Here is a 19,237-nt window from a genome sequence, read left to right on the forward strand (position 1 = left end):
CATTTTGCATGAGGTTATACCTCGTGGCAGGTTTTGTGGGACAGGTGGCAGTTTTTTTCCTAAAATTGTTCCAATTTCAAATGTAATAACCTCAGGGCCATTGGAATTCCAGTGTTCACGTGTGTTTTATTTTATTGTATTTTATTTCATTATGCAGCACGGTGGACAACTGGCTCGCACATCTGCCTCCCAGTTCAGCGGACTGGATTTCAAATTCCGGTCTTGCCTGTGTCATGCATGTTCTACCCGTGCCTGCGTGAGTTTCTCCAAGTTCTCCAGGTTTCTCCGACATCTGAAAAACCCTGGATGGTAAGTTGTTTGAAAACTCTAAATTGCCTGTAGGTGTGAATATGAATCGTTGTTTGTTTATTTGTACCCTCCAATTAACTTGTGACCACATCAGAATGTACCCTGCCTTTTGCCCGAAAATAGCTGGGATGGGGTCCAGCATACCTGTGACCCGAATGGGGATAAGTGGTACAGAAAAGAATTCCCGTTTCCTCGCACATCCCAAAAACATGCAACATTAATTAGAGACTCTGAATTGTCCTTAGGTGCGATCATGAGTGTGGATGGTTGTTTGTTTCTATGTGCCCTGCAATTGGCTGACAACCAGTTCAGGGTGTAGCCCGCCTCCTGGCAGATGATAGCTGGGATAGGCTCCAGCACTCATGCGACCCTTCTGAGGCTAAGCGGCTCAGAAAATGAATAGATGGATAAACTCAAGCCACACACCAAACGTTTGGCTGCCTTGAGCCATAAAGTGACTTCAAGCCACCAATAATTAAACATACACACAAAATGATAAATTCATCTCAGAGGGGCCACTGCCACAAAAAAAAAAAAAAAAAAGATTCTGTTGGGCTACAGCAACTTTTCTATAAGTTCTTCTCATTGGATAAAAAGACAAAAAGAAGGAAAGAGAATTTGATGGCAGTAAGGCAAAGCCGTGGGGAATGGCAGACAATGATGAAAGCAAAGTTGGGAAAAGCCACAAAACACCACACACCCCCTCCATGACATCAAGGCGAAGGCAAAGGGAATTATTATAACGCTGCCTTTTCTTTTTTAATTAATGAAGACAGCTATTTGGTAGGAGGCAGGGCAAGCTGTGAGGGATCTTGGATGATTGGCAAACATCAAACAAAACTGTGCCGGATGAGAGCATCTACAGTATGGCTGTGTGCACACGTATGCCGCTTGTTGTTGCGCCGAGTAAATAAGGCATGCCCATCAGTTGCCTCAAGTGGACTTTTGTCTTTTGTGTATGTGTGTGTGTGTGTGTGAGTGAGAGAGAGAGAGAGAGAGAGAGAGAGAGAGAGAGAGAGAGAGAGAGAGAGAGAGAGACATTTGGGATTTTTGGCATTAACGATTGAGCAGAGGGGAAATGAGGAGGGAAAAACATTCATACAACACATTATACAAGTTATTGAGACTTTGAGAAGTTCCCTCAATTCCACTGAAGTTGGTTTTAATAAGGTTCCATGGGATTTGATGCTTCAGGGTGTTGACTAACGGTGTGTGTGTGTGTAAGTCTCATGTGTGAATGAGTGTGTTACGTGGCGGGGTGGCACGTGGTGTGTATTACACATGAAAGAAAGGTCATGCTCAAACACAGAGTGGGGCTAAAGGTTAGCGGCGAGCTCTAGATAGAACAAAGAGAGGGATGGGGCTTATCAAAGCTATCACTTGGAGGTAGACTGCTAGAGGTCACCAAACCCTTGACATGACGCACACATCTAATGTCTCAGCCAAGGATCAATAGAACTACACTCAGACAAACCAGATAGGCTTAAAATCTGTGTAGCCCCACCAGCGCAGAAACCAAGCACTTACTCATTCAACTCGGATGGGGATGAAAAAAAAGGGGGCGACAACAAAAAAAGGGGATATAAATTGAAAGGAGAAACAGACAATCAATTAAACAGGAGTCAGGAAATGAATAAAACAGTTTCTTTGGATGCAAATAAGCACAGGGGAAAGAGGTTTGCCAATGGGATTCTGATTTTCTTGGCATGTTTGCAGCATCAGATGGAATAATGGAATGAATCATGGAGATGAGAGGTGTTGAGAGATCATTGTAGTCAATTCATATGCATTCCTTTTGCCCTTAAAGTACGGACCAAGACTGATCACCATAGGTCTGTAAGAGTGATACATAAAAGAACTGAAAACTGAGAATCTCTGGTCTGTCTTTTTTTGCTTATTCAACATTATTTCAGACACCACACATGAGATGTTACAGTGGCTTTGAATGCAGGGGGCTGGGTGTACACCTCCATATTTCTTAGTAATAAGACATTAAGTAATGAGTAGTGAAAGTCCTGGGACACTTTACAAATCAAGGTGAGGGGAAATGAGGAATGTTCTTCAAGACCACTGACAACTTCTAGAACACTTGATTTAATTATTGTTCAGAATAAATACAGCATGATCTACTGTAGTAATAAGTGAAACACTTTGCTGCAAAGAAATAAAATGTTGTGATTGCTAGAAAATCGCTAAGCAAAGTCTTAGCCTTTTGAAATGAAATGGCTACTTACAAATCTTTAATGTAACACTCACACTATGACTATTGATTATTTTTAATTTATCATCACCCTCAATGATTCTTCTACCTCACACTCCAATAATCACATTAGCCGCCTTCATCGCCTATTTAGTCTGAACAACAGTTTAAATGGTATATTGAGCGAAAGCTAGCAGCACCACTCTTATGTTAAGGTATTACTTCATTTTTCAACAGTAAGATGATTAGGGGTCCTAATAACACTATCACAAAATGCTTTCGGTTCTAAAGCTGGGGATAAAATCGTGAAAAAAATAGAATGATGTCTGTAGTGCATGAATAATATTTATGCAGCGCAACAAAAGGCACAACTGTGTACCAAGTTACCATTGTGATTAAATTCAAGTCATTGATCATACTCATCCCAAAACTCCATCTTAAATGACATTTTCTTCAGCTAAAAAGACATTTTCCTGATTTGGATCCCTGTAACCTTTAATTGAGGACCTCTGTTCAAGAAGGTCTAAAAGTTAAGGATAAGTCATGCCGGCTCTGTTGTACAGTGCCTTGTGAAAGTATTTGGCCCAGTTGAATTTTTCAACCTTTTGCCACATTTCAGGCTTCAAACATAAAGATATACAATATTAATTTTTTGTCAAGAATCAACAACAAGTGGGACACAATCGTGAAGTGGAATGAAATTTAATGGATAATTTATATATTTTTAACAAATAAGAAAGAAAAGAGGGGCGTGCAACATTATTTGGTCCCTTTGCTTTCAGTGCAGCTAACTCACTCCAGAAGTTCAATGAGGATCTCTGAATGATCCAATGTTGACTGATGATGATAAATACAATCCACCTGTGCGTAATTAAGTCTCCGTACAAATGCACCTGCTCTGTGATAGTCTCTGAGTTCTGTTTAAAGTGCAGAGCATCATCAAGACCAAGAACACACCGGGCAGGTCCGAGATACTGTTGTGGAAAAGTTCAAAGCCAGATTTGGATACAAAAAGATTTCCCAAGCTTTAAACATATCAAAGAGCACTGTCCAAGCAATCATATTGAAATGGAAGGAGTATCAGACCACTGCAAATCTATCAAGACCTGGCTGTCCCTCTAAACATTTTCCTCGAACAAGGAGAAGACTGATCAGAGATGCATCCAAGAGCCCCATGATCACTCTGGATCAACTGCAGACCTCTACATCTGAGGTGGGAGAGTCTGTCCAAAGGACAACAATCAGTCGTACACAGCACAAATCCAGCCTTTATGGAAGAGTGGCAAGAAGAAAGCCATTTCTCAAAGATATCCATAAAAAGTCTCGTTTAAAGTTTGTCACAAGCCACCTGGGAGACACACCAAACATGTGGAAGAAGGTGCTCTGGTCAGCTGAAACCGAAATCGAAGTTTTTGGCCACAATGCAAAACGATATGTTTGGCATAAAAGCAACACAGCTCATCCCGCTGAACACACCATCTCCACTGTCAAACATGGTGGTGACACCCTCATGGTTTGGGCCTGCTTTTCTTCAGCAGGTACAGGGAAGATGGTTAAAACTGATGGGAAGATGAATGGAGCCAAATACAGGACCATTCTGGAAGAAAACCTGTTGTAGTCTGCAAAACACCAGAGACAGGGACGGAAATTTATCTTCCAACAGGACAAATTTACAAAACATAAGGCCAACTCTACAATGGAATGGTTCACAAATGGTTCACTGAGCTCGAGCTGTTTTGCAAGGAAGAATGGGCAAGAATTTCAGTCTCTCCACGTGCAAAACTGATAGAGACATACCCCAAGCAAGTTGCAGCTGTAATTGCAGCAAAAGGTGGTGCTACAAAGTATTAATGCAAGTGGGCCAAATAATATTGCATGCCTCACTTTTCAGGTTTTTATTTGTTGCAAAAAAGTTTAAAATATCCAATAAATTACGTTCCACTTCACGATTGTGTCCCACGTGTTGTTGATTCTTGACAAAAAAAATTTGATTTTTTTATCTTAATGTTTGAAGCTGGAAATGTGGCGAACAGTTGAAAGGTTTAAGGGGGCCGAATACTTTCACAAGGCACTTTATATGGATCAAAAACTATGGAAGTGGGAGGAGGAATGGCATTCATAGAAAGTATCTCCAGAATGAGCTGCGTTTGCATTGACAATGGTGTTTTGTGTGTTTCTGTCACTTAAAGCAGACTGCATTTATCAGGCACAAAAGGGCCTTAAAGTGTCAAAGACCAATGAATGTGCCACAGTCCTTGCTCTTGTACTGTTGTTGAGGACTCGCAGAAATTAATTAGAAATAATGAATACAAAGTCGGCTTTCATTTGTTACAATGGTAATTGCTCTTCCGCTCATTGTAGGTTAAGTCTTTTAAACACTGTCTTACATCAGGACATGCTCATTCTCGTCATCTATAATTCATGATATACTTTGCACCAAGCAAAGCTGTTAAATATTTAGTGAGTCATAGCCTTAAACTTAATCACTCTCTGATAAATGCATGTTTTTCCTCCGCCTTTTTTTTTTTTTTGTTTTGAGCTCTTCAGTCAAGAGGATACACACTTGAACAACTTGTATAATCTATTTTTAATTTTTCATTTTGCAAATTAACATAATGCCACTTAGCGGCATGTATTAATTGCAGTACATTGTTAAATGCACCATTATGTCTCTGTGAAACAAGCTATTATCATTGCACTTCATAAAGTATTGAATGTAATACATTTTTAAAGAATGCTTAAACATTAATTTGCTACACTTGCTGCTAATGTCTGTCCTCATCAAACTAATTCCCTCCATAGCCGCAAAGTAGAGCAAATGGAGGACGGCTTTAAACTGACTTGCTGTTTGGCCTCAGAGAATTTTATACAGCATTTGCAGCAAATATGACAATGCTTTTATTATTTCATTGCAATAAGGAAAACATAACACTAAAAAATTGAGGTAAAACCAGTTATCCATCTGGCAATCCATTCTCTGTACCGCTTATCCTCAGGAGGGTCATGGGCGGGATGGAGTCTATCCCAGCTATCTTTGGTTGAGTGGCGAGATACACTCTAAATTGGTTGCCAGTCAACCACAGAGCACATATAAACAACAATTATTCACACTCACATTTACACTAATGGGTAATTTAGAGTCTTCAATTAACCTACCATGCATGTTTTGGGATGCGGGAGGAAACCAGAGTACTCTGAGAAAGCCCATGCAGGCACGGGGAGAACATTGAAATGTCACACAAGCAGGGGCGGGATTTGAACGCTGGTCATCAAAAAACAACTTGTGTTTGTTTGTTTTTTAATTATTGCTTAGGTTGCCTCTTCGAGTTAAATTACATTCATTAGTTTGAATTGAGATAATTGATTGCAGCTCCAAGACTGACAACCCACATGGAGTGACCGGTGTGCCAGGCAACTGAATAATACACGTTAGCCACATGAACCCATTACTGAGGGAAGGTTCTTTGCCACTACCACCATAAACCAACAGATCGGTGGTTGAGTATTTTGTTTCCAGAGGGCCCAATACAAAATGGCAGGATTGACAACGGACGGGTGTCCAAATCTGACTGGGAAATATGTTGGACTTTTGAAGAGAATGCAGGATAAGGTTACAGAAATGAACCATGTGCAAAAAATGACACTTACACTGTATTATTCATCAGGACGTGTTGTGTAAAACCATTTTGTTGGTGCTGTAAAGAGAATATTGTAGTTAATATTTTCAGTGCAAATGAGGTCAGTCTCAGTTCTGGGTTTTTACTCTTCCCCCAAAGAGGAGAAATTTCCAGACCTGTGAAGCCATGCTCAGAAGATTCTAGTCATCTTTGGATAAATTTACATACAGTAAGTGAACAGACGTTCTCAGTGATGAAGTTCAGAAAATCCAAACACAGATCCTCTATCACCGATGACCACCTCAGATATTCAGCCAAGTTTCAAAGAACTTCTTCAAGCCCAAGTCAGACTGGATTATTGTCACTGAAGACGTAAAATGTAGTGAAAACGTTCCAAGTTCCAAGTTTCAGCATGTATGGAGATTAAATAAATTAAAAATAAATTGCACTGATGTGATCATCATTTTTGACATATACACCACAATTTCACACATCTTATTTATAACACTGTTGACTGAATTACTTTTATTCCAATTACCAGTACCAGCTATTGAAAATATACAATTGAATGCATTTTACAATCTGGTTTGTCGTTTTCTCATGTGGCCCATTGCAAAAATTAAGTGCCACCTCGGTTAAAAGGAAACCAATGGAGGTGAGTGACAACAAAAAGCTGGGGCGTCGTTCCAAAGTTGGGAATTTCTCCAACCCGTTCACTGGTTGCGGAATATATCCCAAGATCCAGACTAAAAGCCCGCGCAATGTGTTTCTCTTTGTGTAGACTCCTGGTTGTCCCCCACACACCTTCTTCAAAGTGTGTGATGGTGCGACCTCAACCATTGAGTGGATGTGAGGGCATTTAAATTGCCTACTCCTCCAGCCAGTTCATTAAATTTGTAAATATTGGACAAAACTCCACAAAATCATTCAAATTCTATATTCAAACATTGTAGTGCTTTTTCAGAAATGAGCTGGTCTGTGACGTTTATTGATTTTCAAGTCGTTCTAACTTCACAACATACAGTATTTCCACATGGAAATTAATGGAGAATCATGTCATTTGGTCAAGTCTCAAGCTCCCAAAGTCATAAAAAAATGAATGAAATGTTGAGGCAATTGGCACTGAATGTGTCATGCAAGTATCCATAAAAGTAAATTAAGATATCGTTTGAAGACACGTGACATGCAGATGGAAAGGGAACGTGAGGGTGTTTTAGAAGAGCAGGAGGGTAACTTGCGGTATTGCTGGAATTGAAGTGTTATATGAATATTTTTGTAAAAAAAAAAAAAAAAAAAAACTATAGAAAAAGCAAAATATGCAAAGTGTTGATCATTTGAATATGATGTTATATACTGCAAGATGATGGTTTGAACTTCATGTTTTGTTTGTCTTTATCTCAGGCACATTTGTCCAATAATGCACTCACATGTTTTGATTATAACTTGTACAGCTTTTGGTGTATTTGTCCTTAAGGTTTGACTGTATCTGCAGTTGTGTAACATATTTCCTGTTTTGACACTCAGATTCTTGACTCCCTATCAGTGATGGCGAAGATAATAGCAAGGGCACTCTAAACAGTCATTCATGTTATCATAAAATTGCACATGTAACTATGCACACATTCTTTCAACGTAATGCATCTCTCGCTCAATACACAAAAAGTATCTTTAGAGATTCTAAACAAGCCATTTGAATGCACATTTCTGTTGTCATTTCTCTCTCCTACTGCATCTCCCCAGCTCGCGCCAAGGCACTCCATCTCCCTGATGTTTAATTCATTGCGTCTTTCCATCATCCTTCCACCTATCTGTGCGGCTGTGTCAGGTAACAAACAATGAGTTTTTGATGTGAATAATTTATTGCGTGTATGGCAAATGGCAGCGCTGTGCATCGCCCCTGCCGCACGTTGGGCTGTCATTAAGACAACTGATTTCCCCCAAGATTCCTTGCAGCCTGCCTGCTAGATGAAAAGGCAGCACACGTGTCAACATTTCTCCCCCTTTACATCTTGGGAGGATCACTATATTTTTAGACAAGCTAAATGAGACAAAGACGGTGGTAAGTAGTGAAAAGAGAAGAGGAGAGCAAGACAGAGAGGCAGGGTCGGAGGAAGAGGAGTGACTGTTTGGTTGTACATATTTTCATTTTCTCTCAATCTTACCTGATGTCACAACATCAAACGCTAACCCTGCTTTCAAAAGCTGGCGGAAGCACTGATTCAATATTTTTTCCCGCACCATGCCGCTGTGATCCTGAAACTGCTCTCTGGCTAGATGTTGACGCACAGAGAGAAAATGATGGCGGCGACATCAAACACAAACGTGCTGTGGATAATAACAGGCGCATCCTCGTTCTCTCCTGTTTTGCCATCCCCTCTAAGCCCAAGACAGCACGTATGTGCAGCACGTGAAAGCTGAGCTGGCAAACAATTTATGGCACATATCCACCCATTTTTTTTTAAGTAATGGGCCATATCCATCTACAAGATCCTATCTATGAGCTTATTTTCATTCGAAGAGGGAAGAAAACAAGTACAACCCATTGAGACTGACCAATGAGATCCATCTCTGCTGGCAGAAGAGTCCTTTTATTAAAAAGGTTTAAAAAAAACACTTCAGGGAAAGGTGGTGTGGTAGGGTGACAGCGGCAGAGATTTGGGGAGATCTACAGACAAAGGGCAGTGGGTTTTCAAAAATACAGTACTTGAAGGACATGGATGGCGCGGAAAGACAAGTTCTGGTTCGAAATAAAACTATACGGCTACATGAAGCGGGAAGAAGGGAAGAAAAGAAAAATGGTGCAACGTAGTGAAGGTAGGTATGGTTTTAATAAGCCATTGTGGGGATAATTGAGGCATGGGGGTGGCGGCTCTGAAAGCCTTTTTAAGACTCCCTTCAATCTTTGATTCACTTTCATCACCTCCAGTGTGGCCATCTTGATTGTGTGAAATCGGCAGGAGGGCCTTCAATTATTGCATCTCATCTGCGCTCGCACACACCAACACACACACACACATGAATACCATGCTTGAAACGTACTTTTGTACATTGCAAATATACGTTATTTCGTATTGCACGCACCGACAGACGCATACATCTACACACAGTCAAATTATGATGTTGCCTTGATTTCATCCAAATGACTAGGGAGAAGGGGAGCAGATACACAATAGGGACAAGGAAGAAAGCACTGGAGATAGAGAGTGTTGATTATTCTCTTTGTCTATTTTGTTATTAGCCGATGGTAGCTCGATAATGAAGTGGGTACTTAATGGCTGTCACACAATGGGAAAAATGATAGAAAATCCTATACATAATGACTTTGTGAATGGATTGGATATTGTGTGTGTGTGCGTGTGTGTGTGTGTGTGTGTGTGTGTGTGGTGTGTGTGTGTGTGTGAGTGTAGGTGTATCTGTGTGTGTGCGTGTGTGTACAACTTTTGCACAGCACACTCAACCATACTGACAGCTTCCAGGAAATATCAGAATTGGTATAGAAAGTTATCAAACATCCTCAAATAGTGCCCTCAACACCATAGACACCAAGTCTCAATAAACATGTCACCCCATTATCAAGTAAATGCCCTCTTGAGGAAAAAAAAAGTGGTGCTAGTTTGGACCTGGAGGTGCCATGTTTCCACCAAGCACTACATTTACGGGCTACAGAGGTCCATTAAGAGCTGCATAATCTTCATAAATAGTGAAATGTTATTGCAGCAGGATAATAAGGTGTCCACTAAGCAAAGGAGAACAATGTGAAAGATTATAGTGGTGTGTGTATATTAAGGGGGTGGAAATAAATAAAAAAAAAAAATCAACCACAATGTTTTTTTAAACACTATTTTTAAAAACAGTCTATTGTATCTCCAACTAGTATTACACAAAATCGGAAATAAAATAAATTTAAAAAATGGGGCAATTCAACAAGTGAGAGCTGGTCTAAAAAGAAATAATTTGCACAAGAAAAACAAGTTGGACATCAGTACTACAGCTGTGCAGCAAATGCATACTTTGAAACATTGTGAAAACTTCAGTCCAAGAGTTTTTCTTCTGCGACCAGCATTTCACTAGTGATGGGAACCAGAAGCAGGAAAAAAAAATTGTACACATTGGCACATTTTATTGCAAGAAAAAAAAATGCACCGGTCACACAATCACATAGAATATTAATCCATATAAAACAGGTGCCAAGGTGGCCACATATACGCTATCACACACACATGCAACATTAAGCATTATGAAACAAGTTGTCCGTGACAGGCATTAGGAAAATGAATACGTGGCTTAGCTTTCAACAAGTTGAGGCAGGATGATCTGAAACGTGCATCTCACAGGATGAATTCTCTGATATTGCAGTGGAGGTGGGAAATGCTTGCTAAGTTTGAAAGCAGCTCACTCAACATGTGTACAGTATGTGGTAAACTCATATTGGACAGGAAATTAAGTCACTATCTGCAAATGATCAGCAGAACTTTTCTTACCTTCATTTAGTTTTGATCCTCCTTTTATCTATTTTTCGGAGTTTAAGACTTAGATAAATGAATTTACACTTTGACTATATTCTATAATAGCTGTGACGAATCGTGAAGCCGCTAATTTCCCAGCTGGCATTGCGCAATTCACTGTCGAACTATTGCCGTGATTAGGATGATCATCTTGACTGACGTAACATGAATCGTGTGTTAATGTTACCTCTAATATGCCGAAAGTGTGTTATTTTACTGTCAGTTACATTTGACAGTGATTTGTGTGCGATACAGTGACATCCGACCAGTTCCACTGTATGCCGAGAGAAGCCATGTAAGATGCCAGTCTGTACTTTCTTGTGATTCCTCAATTTAGCGTATTTCTATGAGCTAAAGGGGCCCTTCTACTGTTTGAAGAAATACTGTATTTTGTTGTAATGTGTGCTTCTAGTTGGAGAGATATACATTGTGCCAAATGTGTGAATATTAAGTGACAGATGGAAGGTTTTATTACATTACAAGCATTATATCAGCGCCTGTTTGTGTCTCTATTTCTTTCTCTGCCTCGCCTTCACAGCTCTTCTTCTCATTCCTTTCTTACGATCAAAAAAATTTGACATGAAAGACCTCAAATGCATCATTCATGGCTTCTCACGTGCACAGACACACAGATGACCACAAACACACACGCACACACACACACAAAGCTCTCAGTGAATATAGACTCAAACGTGGATATGGACAGCTCTAAGTCCTCTTTAAACCAAGCCTTTATTTCCCCTGTCGCTCAATGGGTTGTGTGTGCGTGTGTGTCCGTGTGTGTGCATGTGTGTGGGTGTGCATGAGTGTGTGTGTGTGTGCATGTGTGTTTTAGTGGGCACAGGTATGAACACATGCCTGTGTATACTTGGCAAAAATGCACAACTTGGAAGTTTGTGTGCACCTTCACAAGTTTCTGTGTGTCTCTTTCCTCGTCTTAATTAAAAGTGAGACTCCACTCACCAAAGCAGCCTCTGGGAATATTTTTAATTATTTGCCACCTCTTGGATTCTCTATGTGATTACTGACAGCGAACGGAGATTAAGTGACGGTGGGGATGTATTTGCACGCAGCTTCTGGTTGTCGGAAATGATAGAAATAATGACTTCTGTAAAACATGGATGACTGTGTCTCTCGCTTTTTGGCATGATCTGTGTGAACGTGTGTGAACATGTGTGCATTTTAAAAAGATACACTGTCAACTTCCTAAATAAGTACAGCCTCATTGAAATTCAACAAATCCGGACATTGACGTGTTAGGCCAGGCTATTATAAACATGCACACACAATGAAGATTTCATCCACACTGCTACAGGCGTGCATGATCTTGCTTAATATCATCCCATTTGTTTGAAAAAAAACAACAACACAGCAGAATAAAGCACTCACAATGTGTGATTTAGTGAGCAGCATTTTTAAAAAATGGTGCCATTCATTAATATGCAAAGTAGTTTGCTGTCATGATGTGGTTGGGGATGAGAGAGCAAAATGCGTGGGGAGTAAAGCGGGGGCGTTGCGGGGCCAATGGAGTCAAGGCTGCCAAGCAAAGGGTTGATTGAGTTCAGCGGTGCTGATTGATAAGTAGTGTGTGTGTGTGTGTGTGTGTGTGTGTGTGTGTGTGTGTGTGTGTATGTTTGTGCTTGTGTGCGTGCAAGCCTGTGGGAGTATGTATGTAGGTAGGCCTCAAGTTGTGGGGAAATACATATAAAACCGCTGCATTGTGGGGACCTGAAAATAACAATCCTACGTAACAGTGTAAATCAACCAAAAATTATATGAACCCCGGCTAGAGCATAACTCTGAAGACTACCAAAACTGCACAACAGCAAATGTGGTTCCGACCCACCTAATTTATGTTTTATGAGCTGATGGACAACATTATGGGAGGACAACCACTAAGTTGGTGGAAACGGAGTGGATGTGGATTTTGTTTGTAGTTGTGTGACAGAGAGAGTTCTCCTTACATTGCCACTGGTGATGCTGAAACTAGCATTTCTAGTCAGATTCGCTCACACAGGCCTGCTAATGAACTTTTAAATACAAATCACATACTATTGACATAGATCTGTGCATGCCAAACACATACAGTATCTTCTTTTCGTTTTGGTTTGTCGCCACAGCATCTGATCCTTTTACATGTAAGCCTGTCTTCCGCTTCTTACTCTCAAACACCAAGTGCCATTTTGTCTTTCCTATTAACCTGCTCATTGGTCTTTGTCTAACTCGCTTTCATGGTGTCTCTGTCTTTTTATCATCCATTTTTTTCCAGTTCATCTTTGTCTCATTTTTGTTTTATAAAAACATGCCATGTGCATTGATTTTTTTTTTTTATTTATATGCACTGAAACTGTATGTGCATGTGTGCGTATGTATGGACTGCAAGTCCTGTTGACAAGGTGCCATGTTTGATTGAGGATTTTAAATGGACAGCTGTGCATGTGTGTGTGTGTGTGTGTGTGTGTGTGTGTGTGTGTGGTGTGTGTGTGTGTGATTGTATGTGCCTTCTGGGGTCTCGAGGTCCCCGGGGTGATTAAAGAGAATAAATATGGTTGATTACAAATGTCCTGCCTCCCCATCAACTTCCCTTAATGTATGCAGTTTAATTGCGCGTCAAAAGCAAAGTATGAGTTATGGCATGAGCAGACAGCCCAATATCTCAGATAGGCTGAGAGGGGGAGAGATTATTTGTCCAACACCACAAGAGAAATAAAGCAATATCAATCAAGTGAGACAAAAAAAATGGGAATTTGAAATAAAATTGGAAAACCCTCAATAGCCACTTAACCCATGACTTGTTTTTCATTAACAAAACAACCAAAGGGAAAATTAGCAGTGTGTCTTTGTTTCAAATGCAATGCAGAAATATGGAATTAAACATGGAAAATTCCAAACTTTTAGGACCCTTTTATTTAAGACTTTACATTACATTTATGAAATATTACCACATAAGGCAAACTTGGATATAGCTTCAAGTACCTTTTACTACAAAACTAAAAAAAAAAAAAATATTAAAGGTTCTGCTAACGAGGAACATATTGGTAATACGTTTCTTAAAAACTTTTACCAAGAAAATGTCAGTGGTATTTTAAAGGCTTTCAAAGAGGGAATTAAAGTTTGAGTCATTTTTAATGATAATTAATTTTAGAAAACTAGTATCTATGACTATTTTGTACACTCTGTTAAAAGTACAGACTCCAAATGCAAATGCAGAAATTGTACAACTGCAGATCCCATAGTCAGTTGGGCCAGCAAGAGAGTGGAGCTAAGTGGAAATGTACTTGTGTGGCATTTCCCACAAACTATTCCCTGAAAATTATCTTTATCCAAATTCCTAGTAGAAAGGAATGTATGCAGAGGATTTCTGTGAAAACATTCCATTGTATGTCTCACCTCTAACCTATGCACTTACACCAAGCAGATACACACTCGGCCACGGGTCCTCATATGGGTTTCTTCTAATTGGCTTATTGTCTTGAGGAGTCAGTGCCAGAAGGATACATTCATGCTAGGCTATGGAGAGAGATAGCTAATTTCCACTGGTTTCCTTGTCCAGGCCTCAATGCTTTACACAGCAAGCATTCTCTGGAGGGATCATTAGGAGTCTGGCATTCTGACTCTCCCTCTCTCTACACACCCATACATCCCAAAAACATACTCACATACACTTACACACTACTGGTCAACAACTAAACACACACAGCAACCTTTAGAGGAAAGTCAAATGAGGTATGGCAAGAAGACAGGGCCATGGTCAAAATGCACCTGTTCCACCACACGCATGGACATCCAAGCATAATGCAGCAAGAATATAACTTTTTGACCTGGACAATGTTTACGTTTCATTCAAAGTCAGGGCTTATTTGAATAGTATACATGGATATTTGGGAAAAAAAAGTTAAACAAAAATATCATTTTGGACAATAGCTCTTTTAAAAACTGCACATAAACTAAAGGTGTAAAGATCTAAATACCTCAAGTATAGGAGTATCAACTACCACATTCAACTGTATATGAGTCTTGCCACACATTTCCCCCAAATGTAGCCTGTAACACAAGGTATTTCAGTTCTGTGGTTTCTCAGTTTGAACAATAGGAGGCACAATATAAATGCTGTATGTACAGTGAAGAAAATAAGTATTTAAACAACCTGCTATATTGCAAGTTATCCCACTTAAAAATCATGGAGGGGTCTGAAATTTTCATCGTAGGTGCATGTCCACTGTGAGAGAGATAATCTAAAGAGAAAAATCCGGAAATCACAATCTATCATTTTTTTTATTTGTGTGATACAGCTGCAAATAAGTATTTGAATACCTGTCTATCACCTAGAATTCTGACCCTCAAAGACCTGTTAGTCCGCCTATAAAAGTCCACCTCCACTCCATGTATTATCCTGAATCAGATGCACCTGTGTGAGGTCAATAGCTGCATAAAGACACCTGTCCACTTCATACAATCAGTAAGACTCAAACTTGTAACATGGCCAAGACCAAAGAGCTGTCCAAAGACTCCAGAGACAAGATTGTACAACTCCACACGACTGGAAAGGGCTATGGAGAAATTGCCAAGTAGCTTGGTGAAAAAAGGTCCACTGTTGGAACAATCATAAGAAAGCCCAGGACTACAAAACAGGGGTTTGTCAATGACCTGAAAAGAGCTGGGACCACCATTTCCGAGGTGAATGTTGGTAATACACTAAGATGTCATGGTTTGAAATCATGCATGGCACAGAAGGTTCCCCAGCTTAAACCAGCACATCAAGGGTCTCAAGTTTGGGTCATGACTGGGTCTTTAAACATGACAATGAGCCAAAGCACACAGCCAGAAAAACCAAGGAGTGGCTCCATAAGAAGCATATCAAGGTTCTGGCGTGGCCTAGCCAGTCTCCAGACCTCAACCCAATATAAAATCTTTGGAGGGAGCTGAAACTCCGTGTTTATCAGCTACAGCCCAGAAACCTGTCTGATCTAGAGAAGATCTGTGAGGAGGAGTGGGCCAAAATCCTTCCTTCAGTGTGTGCAAACCTGATGAACAACTACAGGAAAAGTTTGATCTCTGTAATTGCCAACAAAGGCCAAATATTAACATTGGTTTTCTCAGGTGTTTAAATACTTATTTGCAGCTGTATCACACAAATAAATCATTAAAAAAATCATCCATTGTGATTTTTGGATTTTTCTTTTTAGATTATCTCTCTTATAGTGGACATGCATCTACGATGAAAATTCACAATTTATGAAAATTACAAGTTTTAAAGTATGAAAAGTGTTGGGAGAACTGGAGTAATATTTAGTGACATGAGCATGGCTGGCCGTGCCAGAGCCGAGTGGTGAAGAGCAGAGTGGGCGATGGGACTCGAAACTGTGCTTAGCAGATAGCTCGTGAGGCTGCCACCTCTGTCGTCTCTTGAACAGAGCTGAGTTTGTAGTCAGCTAAAAGTGTTGTCATCCATGTTTAGCATCCCCACAAGGTAGACATCACTCCTACTTGTCAGGCATATGTCAGGCCAGTGTGGTCGTATCAGTGTGGAATATTAGTATATGTTTACGAGTACTATATGAAGAGTTTGTTTTCAAAATGAGACATATCTGTTTTTTTTCATTTTGAGAAAAGGGCTTGGTATTGAAGTGAAAACAATAAACTCAATTTATGTTTCTAACTATTGGGGGATGGAAAGTTATGCTAAAAAGTAACTAAACACCATACTACAAAAAATATTGGCTTTAATATTCACTGAGTTTTTTTATGACAAATTTCATTTTTTCTCCAAAATGGGACATATCCAAACATTCTATTCTTGGCAAAGTGAGACATATCCAAATTTCGACTTAAACCTTCAGGAGCAGCTGTATTTTTTTAAAAAAAATCAGTTGCTTTTGATAGGCAATCGTGAAAACTATTTGCCTTTCAACATTTGAAGCATTTTAAAATAATATTTAAGACCATGACCACCACATTTAGAGAGTTAGGTATCAGAAATAAGGGTCAGTCACCTGTCACAATTTTCACAATTAGCTCACTAATGTCAGATGTTGAAAAAGAAGATGAAAAAATGGGAATTTCTTTTAAAAAGGTGTTTTTCAGTTATTTAGAAACTGTTTGTTTGTTCAGTATGAGGTCTTGGAAAGGCTGAGTTTACATCATTGTAATTTTGTGTATCTGTATGCGATTCTGCAATCCGACATCTGCAGGCATTTTGTCACTCAGTTGATTAATTTTGTTTATAAGTTGATGTGAGATCATTAAGAAAGTAAACTGCTTCAAACCAGTCTACCAAGGTTAATATGGGTTGCGAGGGATACCAGCAGAAAAAAAATAGGTAGTCGATCTCATACACACATCTCCAAAATGACTATAATAAATAATAACTAAATAATAAAATCAAACTCGGCATTAGCATCTCTCTCAAACGTGGGCGCAGCCATTTTGGATGATGATGTGGAAGATACCGGAACTTCCCTCTAGATGAATTCTGATTGGATGCTGCTTGCTTCAGCAGCGCACGCTGATAGAACAAAATTATGTCGCATTTTGCTCTAAATAAGATCTCGATATGTCGCATTTTGAAATAAAACGCGATCTTCCTTGGATGATATAGAACGATATGTCGCACTTTAAACAAAAATCAGAGTATCCCGATAACTACCATTCGGATCTGGATAATTTTAGCATGAGTTTCGTAAATCTGAAAAAAATGCCTATGTCGCGTTTTGAAAACAAACTTTTCATATGTATGTATTAGTACTGTATGTACGTACTGTATGTACTGGTTAGTACCCATACCAAAACTTGTTTCATTTAATCTCTACGTGTTCCATTCATATGGTCCAGCATGACCTTTCCTGACATATAAAATTACAACTAAGCTTAAGAATGACATTTATAAAAATATTGTTTTTACTCCTGATGCCACAAGACAAACTCCTCCCGCCTTCCCTAGGTAGTAACTGTCATGCTGTACAACAGTTTGTAGATGTTATCGTTCACATACAGTACAGACATAAATAATTAATAATATACTCCACTAATGATCATATTTGACCCCAAACTCGCTAATTCAGCAATAAATAAAATAACAGCACCCAAGCATGAAAAGCATGTCAGATGAATTCACATCAAGCATGGAAAATGAGTGCACATGACAATATGTGAAGACTGCGTCTTACACTGTTTTTAGCATCTTTGGTTGCTCTGGAATTTTGTATTCAGAAGAGCTACGTAACGATCTCTGTCTGTCATTGTTTGAGCAATCGTGCTCTATTTTTCTCAAGAGTCTTATACGGTTTTAAAATGTCTTTTAATTAGACAGATTTTAACATCTGTGTTAAATGGACATACTTTGTAATATCTGTATTGGGGAAAATAACAAATAATAATAATAAGGTTATAGTTAAGGGCAACATGATGTTTATATTCAATGAACAATAGTCGATTAAGCACCTCCCATCTTAAAGTGTTGCAAGTCTCTGCAGAATTGCAAACATGTCTGCAAAGTCACGTGACAGGTTAAAATTGAGAGTGGGAACAGAAGCCTGTAGAATTGGACAGTTGCAGGGATGTGCAATCAACCAGTACTGAGAGGGATGGGGGTGGCTTTACGGGTCATAAAAAGCAGACATCCCCATCTCTAGGGAGCTCCAAGTACACATACAGCCCGGGAGAGTAAGGTTACCGCTAATTTATGAGCCCCTCTGCACTTTGGTCAACAAAAATAAAACAGCTGTGGTAATTACTCATTCATTATTAAGAGGGAGTGTTATTTATGAGCAGCAAAAGGAAGTTCTATACGCCCTTGGTTTATTTGGTATCCCAACCGAAGTGATGCTGGGATAATGCGGTGAAGACCCTGCCTAAGGCACTCTTACTGCTTCTCCTGCCCAGGCCTGATGTACTCTCCCTTGTGTGGAAAGTAAAGGGCTAAGGGAGAAATGGAGAATGTAGACCACGGAATAACCCATCCAAATGCTTACGGTATACTGTATGTGAGATATAACCCCTAATACATTCATTCATAAATCCAAAGGCAACCCATCGAGTGATGGCTACAGGCTGAGGAGTTTGTGTATGGTAAAATAAGATGTCTAGCATTAGTCAATAATCGAGTGTCCCATGGTGGCACATTTCCCAAGGATGCAATGCTAATCGGAGAATCAATCCATACTACAGGTTCTCTTAAACACTACCACATAACATCACATTCGACAGAATAACAGCAGGAATTCTAATAGCTCACAATATGGTAAGAATTCTGGTATATTTAGGCATTTGATCCATCCTGATGTTCATGGATTTTAAATCTTTTGTGTTATGACCGTGAAATGATACATTTGCAGGCCTGCTTAAAACTCAATTTAACCATAGCTGCAGCATCGCCATAATGGCTACCTTCTATTTCCAGAGCTCCACCAATCAATAACAAATTGCTGAAAGCACAAATGATTCCATTTTCTACGAGGGGGAAACGAGAATGATGAGAAAATAGGTGAAATTGATATGTGAGGGAATGTTATCAATGCTTTAAATGTCAGCAGGATGAGGTATTATGACCTTTTGGGGAGAGGGAGGGGGTTGGGGGTTGAACGCACACAAAGATAAACCCAAAAATG

This window comes from Syngnathoides biaculeatus, chromosome 19, assembly GCF_019802595.1.
Source record: "Syngnathoides biaculeatus isolate LvHL_M chromosome 19, ASM1980259v1, whole genome shotgun sequence".
Classification (NCBI taxonomy): Eukaryota; Metazoa; Chordata; class Actinopteri; order Syngnathiformes; family Syngnathidae; genus Syngnathoides; species Syngnathoides biaculeatus.